Below are 15,312 nucleotides of genomic sequence, written 5' to 3'. Positions count from 1 at the left end.
GTTCTTTACTGAGCCAATTCCCAGTGTCGAAAGTGTCGTGCAGAATCCTCATATTCCCCTGGTTGCGCTCTCCTAGTTGATTATTCGAATACAATGTTCCATTTTCTTTATTTGTTCCATTTACTTGTACTGGATTAGGGTTCGAGTTCTTAGGAGAAGCTGCAACAGCCTGGTTCTGACTCAGTGCGCTCACGCTATCCACCTTTTCAGTTAGCGTGTCTAAGCGCTTGTTAATAAGTTCAAGTAATTGGGTTAAATTACCCTGTGAAGGACAATCTCCTTCTGCTGAGATATTCATCCCTGGTGCGTGGTAGCCGACCCTCCTGGACAAACCGGGAACTTGAAGAAATACAGCACACTCTGTAAACACACAGGTAAGAAGGAGCAGGCACCGGAACACAAGAGACAAGCTTCTTCAAGCCAAATCCACAAAACAATGCTCACCAACGTTTAAATAATGATCAAAACCTTTTATTTTACCAAACCAAGTTACATGAAACGCTAAACAGCGTTTTTCGTTTAGACCAATGTCTAAACTTCTTCAGACAAACACTGGCTTTCCCGCCAGTCTGCGTTTAAATATAAAACCATTATGATGTCATCGAATACACAATATTTTAAAGAAATAGCATATGCCTTCTAAAAACAACAATGCATTTTCCTTTTACAACATTAACAACATTAATTGTTTTACCAAAGCATAGTGTACTACTAAAAAGTCAGATTTTTAATTTAATAATGTTATAATTTTATAAAACCAGGTGTTATAATCCCAAATTCAGTAACACAGGTTGTTTAAAACTCATATTATAAGGACTTTATAAAGGCTTCTAACATTTATAAATATGTACATGTTAATAAGAATATTAATAAAAAAATTAATAAAAATCTATATAAATGTAAAGACCATGATAATTTTTTAAAAAACATGTTTGTGTGTATTTATGTAAAAATGTGTGTATATATATATGAGTGTTTAAAAAGTCTAGGTCCTGAAAGGTAAAAGACCTATATTTTACCTATATTTTTCTTTGTTTAACATAACTTGGTTGAATATACTATAATTAATAGTTACCTTGTATACATTATAAAAGTTTTCTAAAGGTACTGATGTTAGTTTAAAGTAATGAATGTACTTACCGGTGCCTGCTCCTTCTTACCTGTGTGTTTACGGAGTGTGCTGTATTTCTTCAAACTACACGAGATGTCCCAGCCCACGACAGTAAGAATAGCAGTGATAATACTTGGTGCTATTGGCTCATTTCAGAGATGGTGGCACAAAATCACCTCACAGCATGCATGTCTCACATGTCCACAGTTGCCCCCATTAGAGCACAGTGACAGTACATGTATCCTGTAGAAGTGCACAGGGTTTTTGCCACCAAAAGAGTGCTGGGGGTAGTTTGGATGCAAGTGATGGCTGGTATGGACTGTGATGCATGCACGCTGATCCATATTTATAACCCACAGGTATAAGTGTCCTAGCATGGGACTGAAAAGCCAAAAATGGCTGGAGAAGCTGATGCCACAGGAGACAGAGGTGGCCTTATGTACACATGACAGACATATTTAGTATTTTAAAGCAGACAATGCCTTCCACGACCAGATATAACATGATTGCTGCAGAACATCATGCAATGGACTGACATAATAAGGTGATTCAGTACTTGTGCTGTAGGACCAGTGATGCAGAGCGTGGCAACCAACAACATCACTGACAATGGTTTCAAAGGTGGCCACTAACACACACTGACCAGCTAATGCAGATGCCACTCCTAGGCACCTGAATATGATCTGTGTAATTACAGTTATTACTAATAGCTCATACTCTGCTTTTTATCTTTTCCTGCAATGTGTGAAGTAGTTCTTAAGGTTGTAATGAAGACCTTGTGGTGTTTTTTCCTGTTTTTGCTCCTGTGTTTTTATTCCTGTATATAGTTTGTAACTTTGTATGTTTGTGTTTGTTTTGCTCATTGTATTTGTACTTGTGCTGTTTGCATATATAAATGTATGTGTAATTAATTTTATTCGCTCTTTTGTGCTTTTCTTGTTCACCAGCTTTTTTTGGTGATACTTATTTTATTCCTTTTTCAGTTTCATTTCCTGAGGCTGTGATGTGATTTGTGATGTCCTTTTTTTGTCTTGTACATTTTAGGATATTGAGTTGTATTTGGTAGTATTTCTGCATTGCAGAACGGCAAGGCATTACCTATTTATAATTCAGAGGCAGTCTGTTCAGTATTTGAAAACTGCAGACCAAGCGTGTGTCTGTGCAGTTTAACAAACCAACTAGAACACAAAAAAGCTCACATAGTGTAGTAGGGTGTCTTAAATAAATAAAAGTTAAAAAAACTCCTCCTTTCAATAAAACACCCAACAAACAGCACCGTCTTCCAGTAAATTAGCCAGCCAATACACAGAACAGCGAACGGTCTCAAGAAATGCAACAAGCTCAGTACATAATGTGCGTTTATTGAATGAATGGTAAAAAGATTTTAAAAATACGGGTTTAAGTTATTTTGTCCCTGAAAAACTATTGGGACTTCTTCAGAACTAGAGATTTCACCAAAGGCCAAGTTAAAATAGGGAAATACAAATAATTTGACAGCTAAAATAACCAATAAGGATGAATGCATTTAAATAAGAAATAATCAAAAAATTCTTAAAGGGCTGCAAGTAAAAAACACATCTACCTGTACCCATCTAAATACAGTATCAAAGTAATAACTAGAATTGCATATTAAAATGTTTAACATATTAAAATAATGTATTTATTTACTGTGTACTAAACTACATTGTTATAGTGCAGTTATCTGCTTTGTGCCTGTTAAATCAAATTTTATTGCTGTTTTCACTGTTTACAAAGCTTTTTTTACTTTCACTGTTTGTTAAGTATTTACTGGTATTTTTTACTGTTTTAAGCTATCTGTTCTGCTTGTTTAGTTTTTTTTTTTTTTTTTTTTTTGCCAAGCAGTGTTTAAATAACTGATCTGTTAACTGTTTAAAACATTCTTTATTGCCTGCTTGCTGATTTTCTGCTGTTTTAAACATTTTTTAGTGTCTCACTGCTATTTTGCTGCTGTTTTAAACATTCTCATGTTTCCAGCTGAAACTAGGGTTGCTAGTAGCTGTAGCATAGTCCAGATATGGACTCTTTGCTTCTGGAACTGTTTGTAGTGGTTTATTTATTATGAAAATGTTTTCCAGGCCATCTTGGATTGGATGGGGCCTATCTGCACTTTTGTGAGAAAATTGTGCTAACTGGTGCAGTCTGGTAAAGGGAGGTCATTCTAGGGCTTGTAATAAGCATCCTCTTTAGTCCTTCTTTAATCTTTTTAAAGTTTTTTTAAGTTTTTAGCTTCTGATATTTAGGCCCTGCATTTGAACAGGTTTCTGCTTGTTTGCATATCTCACAGCACTGTGCACTGCCACACAGTTGTGCACTAAAGCCGGACAGTTAAATTCAACAAATTTTCCCTAAAACCCAGGCAGAAATATCCATCCACTGAGCTACTCCATGATCGATTCTGAATAGCTACCTTAGTGACAGTAGTCTTCAACCTAGCATTATGGGCAGTTGGACTACCCTTGTTTCTCCTGCCAACCTTGTTGACTTGTGGCTCTTGAGGCAGTGTAGCAATTGCCTCATGTACACAAAAAACCCTCTACTAATAACACACTCTAGTACAGAGTGCAATAGATGTATTTACACCAAGAATCTAGAATTCACGCTCTCTCTCATTCAAAACAGTAACATGCAGAAAGTTGTCAACTCACCCACCACTACTGTATGTATGCTCATAGTACCAGTACTCATAGAAACAGTACACATCAAATATGTAAATCCATATAAGCGGAAGTTCTCTCTTGAAAAACTTACCAAAACACCAAAGACCTCCAAAACACAAGACTCCTACAACTAACATAGTCCCCACAGCATCCATGACACATAGCAACACCAGTGTCTCCCCCACCAAGTCAGTAAGGGGTAACACTCAAAAAATACATTTTCTTGTCATTGGAGACTCAGTAGTGACTGGACAAGGAAAAAGTCACAGTCAGCTGTCCGTCCAGTGTGAGGATTCCTCAGATCACACATGCACTCAGATCCCTCAGCAACAAGTACTATTATGACTCTGTCATAGTTCATGTTGGTGTGAATGACCTGAGATGTACCTCACTGGACTTTATGAAGAGAGACATAGTCAAGCTCTCTGGGCATGTGCCCCAGGCAAGTATATACCTAGCCTTGAGCAGCACACTACCCTCACTTAGAATGATGCCACAGTATAAACAAAAAATGATTGGTTTCAATAATTGGCTCAGTTTTTGGTGACATTCAAAGGGGATCCAGTTCCTGTCAACCTGGGAAGCCATAGTCGACAAACCTTGCTGCTTTGCCAGAGATGGTTTGCATCTGGCATCTTCTAGGCTTTCAGCTGCTGGCAAAGGCTCTTACCTCCCCTATAGTGCCTTTTTAGACAAGGTCTCAAAAACAACATTACTGACATGAAATTAACCAATAAGAACAAAATAAGGGTCATGCTGCTAAATGCTAGGAGCTTAAACCAAAAACTGCACTCCATGGAAGCGCTTCTATTACTAGAAGATATAGCTGTCTGTGCAGTCACAGAAACCTAGTTCAAGGCCTTATAGAGTATCCCAGCCTTGCAAGGCTACAATGCCTTCCACTCCTTTAGACCACAAAAATGAACATGTGAAAACCAAAGGAGGCGATTTTTCAGTCTATATTAGAGATACATTTACCTCCTGTCTAGTTAGACTGGACAACTCCATGGAGTTACTCCAGATCCGGGTTATGATGGATAATACCCCCATTCAAGTCAAAGCCAATTATATATCCCCCTCCACAGGTCACAACGTCCATGAAGCCTACTTGACCAAACTGGGGACAATCCAGATTTTACCGAACACACTGGTTATGGGGGATTTTAATTATCCTACCATCAACTGGAAAACCTACTTTAGCCTTAAATCGCTAGTGCAAAAGTTCTTTGACTTTGTTAATTCAAATGCCCTGGAACAAATTGTCCATACCCTGACAAGGGTAACAAACATTCTGGATCTGGTCCTCACCAACTTGTCAAACAGATGCACTGGCACAACTACTGGACCCTCATTAGTTAAAACTGACCACAAATCAGTCACTTGTGAGCTGGCACTAACACCAGAACTCATAAAGGGTGAAATCAGACTAAAAAGTTTCACCAAAGCAAACTATACCCTCCTAGGTGAATGTATAAATGCATTCCAAGCCCCAACCCCCAGCTGGAAATGGTAACTACACTGAGGCTTACACTAAAGACCTGTGCAATCACTTGCATAAGTGTATAGACTCGGCTATACCAGAAAGAATCAAAGTCAGAGCCCCAAGTAAAAACAAGCCGCCATGGTGGACATCCAGCCTTGTGTGTGGACTTAGCAGGTCCTCTCTTAATCCATGTATGTTTAATTCTTGTTAGAATTTAACTACATGTTAAAAAAGTTAGAGGTCTTACATGTATATTCTGTCTATTTAGAGATGATCTAATAAAGGTGTCCTGTAGCTTACATAATGAAACACTATACTTGGCCTTCATTAATAATGGTATAAATACACACAATAAAATGTTTATTTCTATATATTGTGAATGCTTCCTCTGTTACTAAGAACAGGGCATTCTGTATAAGGTCAGCACAGCTGTAGAATCCAGAAAAACAGAGATGAAGGATTCACCATTTATTTGTTTTATTTATCAAATCTCTTCCAGGTAATTACTTTGAAAATTATACGTTTAAATTTCTTATATTGGACATGGACTTCCAGATGATATTTTGACTTTGAGATTGTTAGTGCCACCTAGAACCCTACATTGCTAAATTAAGGTTCCAAACCAAAGCTGTAATTATCTAAAACAGAACTCTGACTAGTTGTTTGAATATTGAACTAGATGTCTCTCTGTACAATTTTCAAGGCAGTAATTTTTTTTGAACAATATATAAGCTCTTTGTGTCTACCAAAATCTTGCAAGATAAAACCACTGCTTTACCTCACTGACTTTGCTGAGTAATGTATGTAACCCTCAGTACTTAAGCTACTATGTAAAAGGGACTGCCGTATGTAGAAGGTACTGTCTGCAAAATCTGTACAAATAATGCAGCATAATAGTGACACTTTGAGAAATCATTACAAGCCTTTAAAAAAAAGTTTAAACCTTTCTTTCAAGTATTTTATTTATTTATGTAACATTTTTTTACGAGGAAGGTCCGACTAGGATAGAGGTCATTTTCAGCAGAGGCCCAGGGAGAAATGCTCCAGATGCATGCCTTGAGAATGTGGGAGGAAGCTGCAGCATCTGAAGGTTAAAGAATCAATAAGAACAGAATTAGTTGTCTAAACTCTGCCAGCAGTAAAGCTCCGTGGTACTGAAATGAGTAAAGCATGAGATAGCACTGCAGAATGATTATCTCTCTCATTGCCTTTGCTTCTATATATTAAAAAAAACACAAAAAAACAAAGAAGTAAGCTTCAATATTTCAATTATAAATTATACTGAAATTATGCATTGCTGTCAAGTCAGACTTGGAGTTTGTAAATGCACATGTACTATCTAAAATTGAAAAAGTGAAAAATGGAAAAGTATGATTTTAGAAGAAATCTGGTCACACTCGCACTTATTATAAATGCAGATGGGTTCACAATAAAACCAGCTATTTCACTTAATGTCATCATACAATATCAGCCTCTGCATTATCAGTAGGGAAACGTGGTCTTCTTCCAAATGTTGACTGCACCATCTGCTTGCATTTATTTTGCTCTCTTGTTCAACATGAGTTAGTACTGTTTCATTCTCAAACTTATTATACCAAATCACAACAGTATATACTTTGGTATGGGCTAGAATTAAAAGTTTTAAATTAAAAAAATATATATATTTTTTAGATTTTCTATGTTTAGAATTTTTGTAGTGTATGAAATTAGAACGTTAAGTAAATAATTTGATTTTTATTAACAGTAAAGAAAATGTCATCACTTGTGTGGCTCAATGGACTAAACAATTTAGCATGGGTGATGGCGTTGATGGTTCTAATATGGAAGGATCCACATCTTTTACAGGGGTTGACAGGTGCTGACTGAGGTTTCTTTTTGGGGATAAACTCTTGACTAGGCTTGGAAGGGCCCCAGGGCATTAGCCTAGTAACCTCCTATGATCAATATGATTTTGGTAGCTCAATTGGCTTGATTTTGCACTGTGGCAATACATTTGTTATTTTGTTAGCTCGGTTTATTTTGTTTTATTACCTTGTTCATTTTCTAAAGCAAAATATTTCAGCATATGACTTGCATTTATAATAATGATACAAGGTCTGTTTGTAATATGAACTATGAAACAGCACAAACATTATCACATGGTAAGCCTGTGTTTTAATATAAGGAGGCCTCACCACTCCATGGTGCATGCTTGAATTCACAGAGTCTATTATTTGGGTCACTGTCTTTCGAAATACCTCAAAGGGCACAGCTATCCAGAGCCCAAGATTTCTAATGCCCTCATTTACATGTTGGGACTTCAATGTATCTCTAGAAAGTATGTGAGTGTGGCCTCAGCAGAGCCCAATGGAGACTAGCCTGCATTTTGTGGCCATTTACATTTATCAGCCATGCCTCCCTTCCAACATTTAGAGCTGTCTTTTTACTTCATACTGTATTGTATCAGATCATGTTTTCTATACAAGGGAGATACTGAAATCTAAGTTCAGTGGGATAGTATTTTACTGATGTGTTATGTATTAGGTTTGTCATGCAGTTCAACTCACTTAAAATACTTTATGGAACGATATTTGACTTTATCTAGGATTCTTGTCCTTAATATTTTTGTAGCACCTTCAAACTGTGGGATTTTTTCCTTTGACTTAGTGTGGTCTTCACTAACAATATATTGCTTTTTCCTCTGAAGAATTGACAATATTTGCTCTATGGTTTCCTTCTGAAAAATTATCTTCATCTAGTAAGATCAACCTGGTGAAACGGTATAACAGACAAACACTAAAAATAAGAACAGTTTCCTCATCACACATTCATGCAAAGACCAGTAGCGACATTTCTTAAACAAGTCTTTTTATTCAGGAAGCTGCAAAAGTCAGATTGTCCTACACTTTGCTGCATTTTTTGTTCTTTCTGGCTTTCAAAGTAAAGGTGTTAACAGACTATATCCACACTCTTAAGCTCATAATAATTAATATGCACCTTGTGAAGTACACTTTCCTGGCAAACATTTGTTATATTAGCCACCATCCGCTGTGTAGAACTGTTTGTGATGTGTCTGGATGTTGTTGAAGTTATCGGTACCATTACTTTTTTAATGAGCTAAATCTCACACTTCATATACACGCAGTGTTTTTCTACTTCTGACCACCCCCCAGTCCTTTCCTCACTTATCTTTGTAATCCCCTTCCGTTTCTCTTGTCTTTATTAAATAACATCACACTCTCTCCCCCCCATTCTTTGCATTATATACTTTCTGTATATGTCACACTAGCTGCTCCCTACTCTAAATTATCTTTTGTACGCACATTAATAGCAGTCCCACGTTCCTTAGTACAGAACTCCGTTACTACTACACACTACTCTTGATGGCTACTAAGACTGTCCTCCATTTAGAACATTATTTTCTCAGTGTATTATTATATATATATTATTATATTATTATATCACGCGATAGATTCTCTTCATTCTCCTCTCTATCCACTCATATACCACATACTCTCTTTACTTGTAATATACAACCCTTGTAGTTTTCTGTTACCAAATATGCTTCCTGTTGGTTCATAAAAGATTTATAACAGTTCTTGTTTGTACTCTAATTCTGCTAATATGCTGTAATCTGCAGACCCAACATAACAGAACTTCCAACTATTTCTGACCAAGAATAACTTCATAGCAACTTTTTTTATATATAAATATTGTATGTGTATTGAAATGTATACATATGTCTGTAACATTGTGTATATCAGCCAACCATGGGTAAATACAGCATTACCTGCACCAAGCTGTGGGTTATTGCTATTATACAATAACATTATTTAAGGAAAACGTTACTTACTTTCCTTAATAATGTCTTTGTATAAGGGTGGCACGCTTCTCTTCTGCATTATTCCCCTGCTATCCTGGGGCTTTCGTGATATACAGCGCATGCACATGAAACGTTTGTTCCCACACTTACGTGGTACATCTGTGCTCTGTAAAGGAAGCAATGGAGAAAGGAAGATCTCCTTTGATTTTTTTTATTAAAAAAAAGAAATCCAGATATTTTCAATGTATGGGAAAGATGGGACAGAGAAAATATAAGGAGAATCAGGTATGTTTCTCTAGTTTTGTATAACGTACCCGATTATCCTTGTATTTTTCTCTATCCTGTCTGTCTCATTGTTTTGAAGTCTCCCGATTTTGAAACCTTATTTTTCTTTTTTTAAATAAAAAATTAGAGTTTCCGTAGCATATATTAACAGAAGAAAATCTGATTGACTGGACTTTTTTCCATTGGAATATGCTCGATTTATAACAGGCATGCTGGCTGGATTTGTGTTAATAGAGTGTGTTCCAACTCGATTTCTGTTATCCAGTAATACAAAGTACCCAATTCTCTTATATGTAGCATGAAATACTGAGGATAAAAACATATTGAATTAATTGAGGTAGCTGGTGACCCGAACACTAGGTATTAAAATTGAAGATTTATTTGCAGTTATGGGCAGGAAAAGTTACCTGAAAAGCTGTTTGTTGATTACAACCACAATTTGTAAGTTGCATTTTCCAATACAAAACAAAAGTAAGGTGCTTAGATATGTCCACAAATGTGATATATCTGGGTAATGAATTCTAGCTATGTTTTCTAATAGTCTGATTTCTACAAGCACACCACCACTATGTTGGTTTTGTAAGCTGACCCTACCCACTCCACATTATTGTCCAATTTTGTTTCACTGGCAGTTGGCAGCAACAACTATTTCTTCTGTTAAATTACTTATTTTTACTTATTTAAAAACTGTAATGCTTTGTGTGGCTATTCATTCACTCTGCAAAATGATTCTTGGATCATTTATTGTGGTAATTAATTAAAAGACTTGGCTACACCTCTAGATGTCAGGTGGCCAGAATGATGTTTCAGTTTCTTTTCTTGTACAGAGAGGCACTTGACACTTACCACAGCCTTCCTCTTGGTAAGGTGTGCATGTTGTGTATGTATATCCTTGTGTGTGTGTGTGTGTGTGTGTGTGTGTGTGTGTGTGTGTGTGTGTGTATAGACATATATATGTGTGTGTGTGTATATATATATATATATATATATATATATATATATATGTGTGTGTGTATGTATGTGTATATATATATATATATATATATATATATATATATATATATATGTGTGTGTGTGTGTGTGTGTGTGTGTGTAAGTGTATGTACGTGTGTATGTCTCTAGGTGTGAGTGTTTATGTGTATGAGACAAAGTGATCGCTGACAGAAGTAAAAATTTCGTACCATATATTAATGGAAGAATGTCTGGGTGACTGGATCTGTTTCCATTGGTATATGCTCGATTTACAAAGGGCACGCTGGTTGGGTTGACCAATCAGCATGCTCATTTTCGAATGTTAATGGCCAGTGATTGTATCGTTGTATAATAAATATTAGTGTACATTATACTTTGACATGTTGTATTGTTCTTATGCCATATCTTACATTAATCTGCAGTTTATCTGCTTTTAGGTGTTATTTTTATTTATCGATTTTTGTTGAGGTTTTCTTCAGCATAGAAAAATAGTCCATATTCTGACATGACAGCTCCTAATGTAAAACTCAAGGTCATGATGCAGCACAACAGTGCAGAAGGTAGCATTGTGGCCTCACAACAAGAGGTTCCCTGGTTCATTTCTTGGCTGGGGAGCCTTCTGTGTAGAGTCTGCATGTCCTCACTGTGTTTGCTTGGGCTTTCACCAGATGCTCTGGTTTCCTCCCACATTCTAAATACATGCAGTAGGTAGTTTGGACACTTTAAACTTGCAATAGGTATGAGTGTGCATTTCTGTGTGTCGTATGGAAGAACAACAGAGGCAGGGCTAGCCACCCAGTGGTGTGAAAATTGGCTCGAGATGATTGCCACTGTTGAAATAACACCCTAACCCCATGTACAAAAAATGGGAAAAGGGAGTTGAGAATGGATGAGTTTATTATGCAATTCAAATGTTATATTGATGGACGGAACGGATGGATTTACTTTTTAAGACTCCACCATTTATGACAGTTAGCAAAGGCTGTTTTGGCTATATTCTATTAGAAATGTTCTTCTTCTTCTCCACATCTGTGTACATATCCGCTGGTAACAACTGATGGTCTCTTATGATGAAATTAAAAACATACAGTAGCAGCACATGTTGTTTTTTAAGAAATCACTATAAAACAAAATAATATAGGGGTGAAATGTCAATTGTGAATTTTATACAGTCACTACTACTTTTCATTCAATGTTGAATGTTACATTTTAGCGTTACATGACTGAAACTCTTCCTTCAGTTTCCCACTCTTGACTTTGTAAAAACTATACTTTTGCTTAAATGAAGTAAATGGCTGCAAAACATCAGAAAGTGAGCAGTAAACATAAAAAGACAGCTCAGAGTACATTGTGCATTACTGAGACGCACTTCCATTTCACGTAACTCCTCGACTTTTTGATGCTGATGTATCACATTAAAGCATATTTGCAGTGTAGCAGAGACACTGTACAATTTGCATCATTATGGAAGCAGTGGGGGGAATAAAAATAAAAATAAAGTTTGTTGACTCATCTCTATTTCGCAACTTTTTGATGAACTTATTTAAACGACGAATAATACTGCTGATGCCCTTCTGAATTTTTTTTTAAATGGCTGCTTATCAAGGAAAAGAAAATGGTTGCCACTTGTTTCATTTCCTTCTGAAGCAGCACTGAATTTTTTCAAAATACAGCTACTGCCCTTCCTCTCATGTTTGTCTAAAAAAGTCATGCTTGAAATACGTCTCAGTCTGTAATATTTGTGGTATTAACTTGCCATGATATTACCAACATCCACTTATTCTGTGCTTTGCTCAACAGCTGCAGAAGGGATCTGTTGTTGTACTGTGTAATTAAACATATCAGCACAAACCAAACTGTGAAATCCTTTGACATCTCCGTATCCTACATTTAGTTTTAAGATCATTGGGCTACTTTTCACTGGCCCACCAGTGTGTGTTTATTTTGTTTAGCTATGTCATACTATTTGATGTCATGGTCGGTGAGTTCCGTGTCACCAATTTTGGTAATACTATTTTCTCTGTTGGCCCAATAATACGGCATTGCACAAATACTATAAATTTCAAATACCCCAGACTGTCTTCTAAGTATCAGCCTGCAGATGTTGAGCCGAGTATAATGTCTACAATAATAACCATTATGTATTGACATAAGATGTTATAACTGCAATACTTACGGAGTTCTTTATCTTTTCTTCTCTCGTATTTTTACTTTTCTTTGCTCTCCCATTGAACTGATAAAGCAATTATATGGATAACTAAATATTGCTGATTCAATTTAATCTCAACTGACTTTTTTCAGCTTCATAAGATTCTCAGAGGTGCTAGGAAATCTTACTATGAATTATGTATTCGTAATTTATAACTGCCATATCCCTGTAAGTGCAGTTAGTGTCACAGGATATAGCACCCTTGCCATTGATGCCAGGAAGCTCAGAGGACTATGGACTCCCTCCCTGCACCAGGTGCTTGAATTCATTTTCCAGTACACAGGTTGCAGTAAAACATCAGGGTCTGCTGACTTATGGGAATATCATCCCATCCTGGGGGGGGGGGGTAGGTTTACATTAGTTTTAACAATCTTGTGATACTTATTTATATAGTTAAAAAGAGTACAGATACTTTATTACACATCAGCAACAGAACTGCAGGAAATATGTAATACTTAGAGTTTAACTATGATATTACTGTTTTCATAATCAAAAATTAATAAAACAAAAAAGCAGTTTCAGACTGGTCAATTCTACAGCGCTGGTAATATATTGTATATTCACATATCACTTCTCCACCATAAGTTCTTTATTTTCTGTACATTCACATATCACTTCTCCATCATAAGTTTTTTATTTCTGCAAATACCTTCTTCTTTTTGCAACATCTACCTGTTACCTCTGTATTATAATATTACATGCTACACAACCTGGCCCCTTCTATACCTTTCACAATCTTACTGAAATAATAAGATGAGTAATTGTTGTAAGAGGATTCACCCTATCCTCTTATCTGCTGTATGCACTCATGCCATGCTAACCCCAAAATACATGACTGCTGTTGTAAGAATCTCCACAATGTTTGATTTTGATTGTGAATGTATTGTTTTTCCCGCCTGATGTCCTTCAGCTGTTCAGCTGTACATAGCTTTTCACTAACCAGCTTGTAGTTCATCTGTGCCTTTGCTGAAAGTCATTGATAGAACAACCTACAACCAAAGTCCCACAAACATCAGCCTGTCATGACTTCTGAACTGGATTTGTACGGCTAATTGATAATCTACTGAAAGCTCTCATCCTAGTTGAAAATTATTTCACCATACCAAGCATGTCTGATCAAACAGTACTGGTACCTGTAATACCTGTCCAAAACTTTTTAACCTTTTCAAATAAAATTATGATGCTTCAGTGTAAATTCATGTTACTGCACATGCACTTCTCATGTGGCTTCTGTCACATTAATGCACATGCACTTCTCATGTGCATTCTGTCACGTGCACTTCTCATGCCCCTTCTGTCACATTAATGCACATGCACGTCTCATGTGCCTTCTTTCATGTTAATGCACATGCACTTCTCATGTGCTTTCTGTCACATTAATGCACATGCATTTCACATGTGCCTTCTGCCACATTAATGCACATGTACTTCTCATGTGCCTTCTGTCACATTAATGCACATGCACGTCTCATGTGCCTTCTGTCGTGTTAATGCAAATGCACTTCTCATGTGCCTTCTGCCACATTAATGCACATGCACTTCTCATGTGCCTTCAGTCATGTTATCTTATTTTACACTAAGCAACTTATTTAGCATTTGTATTTTTATTTGACCAAATTCCATAAAAAATAGTTACTTAAAGAAGAGGAGTGAACATCTGTCCAAATCATAACCAGCCCCTGCTACCTTTTCTTTTCATATAAAAGTCACCATTTCATATACCAAATCAAAACTGTAAGATTAAAAAAAAAAATTCCCAACCAATGCTTAGCAAAACTGGTATAAAGATATATATATATATATATATATATATATATATATATATATACACATATATATATATATATATATATATACACACACTTATATATATATATATATATATATATATATATATATATCTATAGATGTATATATGTATATTTATGTATATTTTATATATGTATATATATATATATATATATATATATATATAGTGTACATATATATATATATATATATATATATATATATATATATATATACACGCATACGTGTGTCTGTTTCATCAAACATAGAATGGTTATAATAAGAGTGAACACACAAAGAACGATTGTTTTAGACTGAATCTAAAATTATCAAAATGAACAAAAAGTAAAAGTATTTTTTTGCAGGGGGGCAGGCCCAAATACACCCCCCACACACCCCTGCTAATTATATATTCCAGCTCTGAGATTGCAGAGCAGCATGGTAACAGTGAATTCCCCTGACCCTGCTACACTGCACTCCCATACAAAAGGCTGCAGCAAACCCTCCGTAGAAAACATTTGCTCATAACTGATTGCCAGGATTGTGACCAGGTGAGAAAGGGCTTTCTTGTCAGAGCTGATGTTACCTCAGACACATAAGCTGAAAAGATTCATAGCTACACATTTCTTCACATGTAACTTAAAGCATGTTATTAATTTATGGTTAATTCCAGAGGGCTAACAGAATAAGAACAGCAACTGACAAATTCAAAAGGTCTTTACCAACTGCTTTAAAAAATGAATGAGACATACTCAGACATGACTCCAGGTTCCTTTTCCACTGTTAAAAATTGAAAGTCTATTTTTGAAAAAAAAAAACAATAAATCCTGTAATCTTATAAGTCATAGTATGTGGCAATATTCACAACCAGACGAACTATTCATTTGTCATGCTCAATGATTATGGTTTGGATAAAGTGTTGGTATGGTAACCGTTTGAAATGTTGGGACCCAGTAGAACAATTCCAGAAACACAGAGACTGAA

The sequence above is a fragment of the Protopterus annectens genome, chromosome 12.part0 (genome assembly GCF_019279795.1).
Source record: "Protopterus annectens isolate FY-2018-M chromosome 12.part0, PAN1.0, whole genome shotgun sequence".
NCBI classification, from domain to species: Eukaryota; Metazoa; Chordata; order Ceratodontiformes; family Protopteridae; genus Protopterus; species Protopterus annectens.
Note: the sequence above shows the minus strand (reverse complement) of the source record.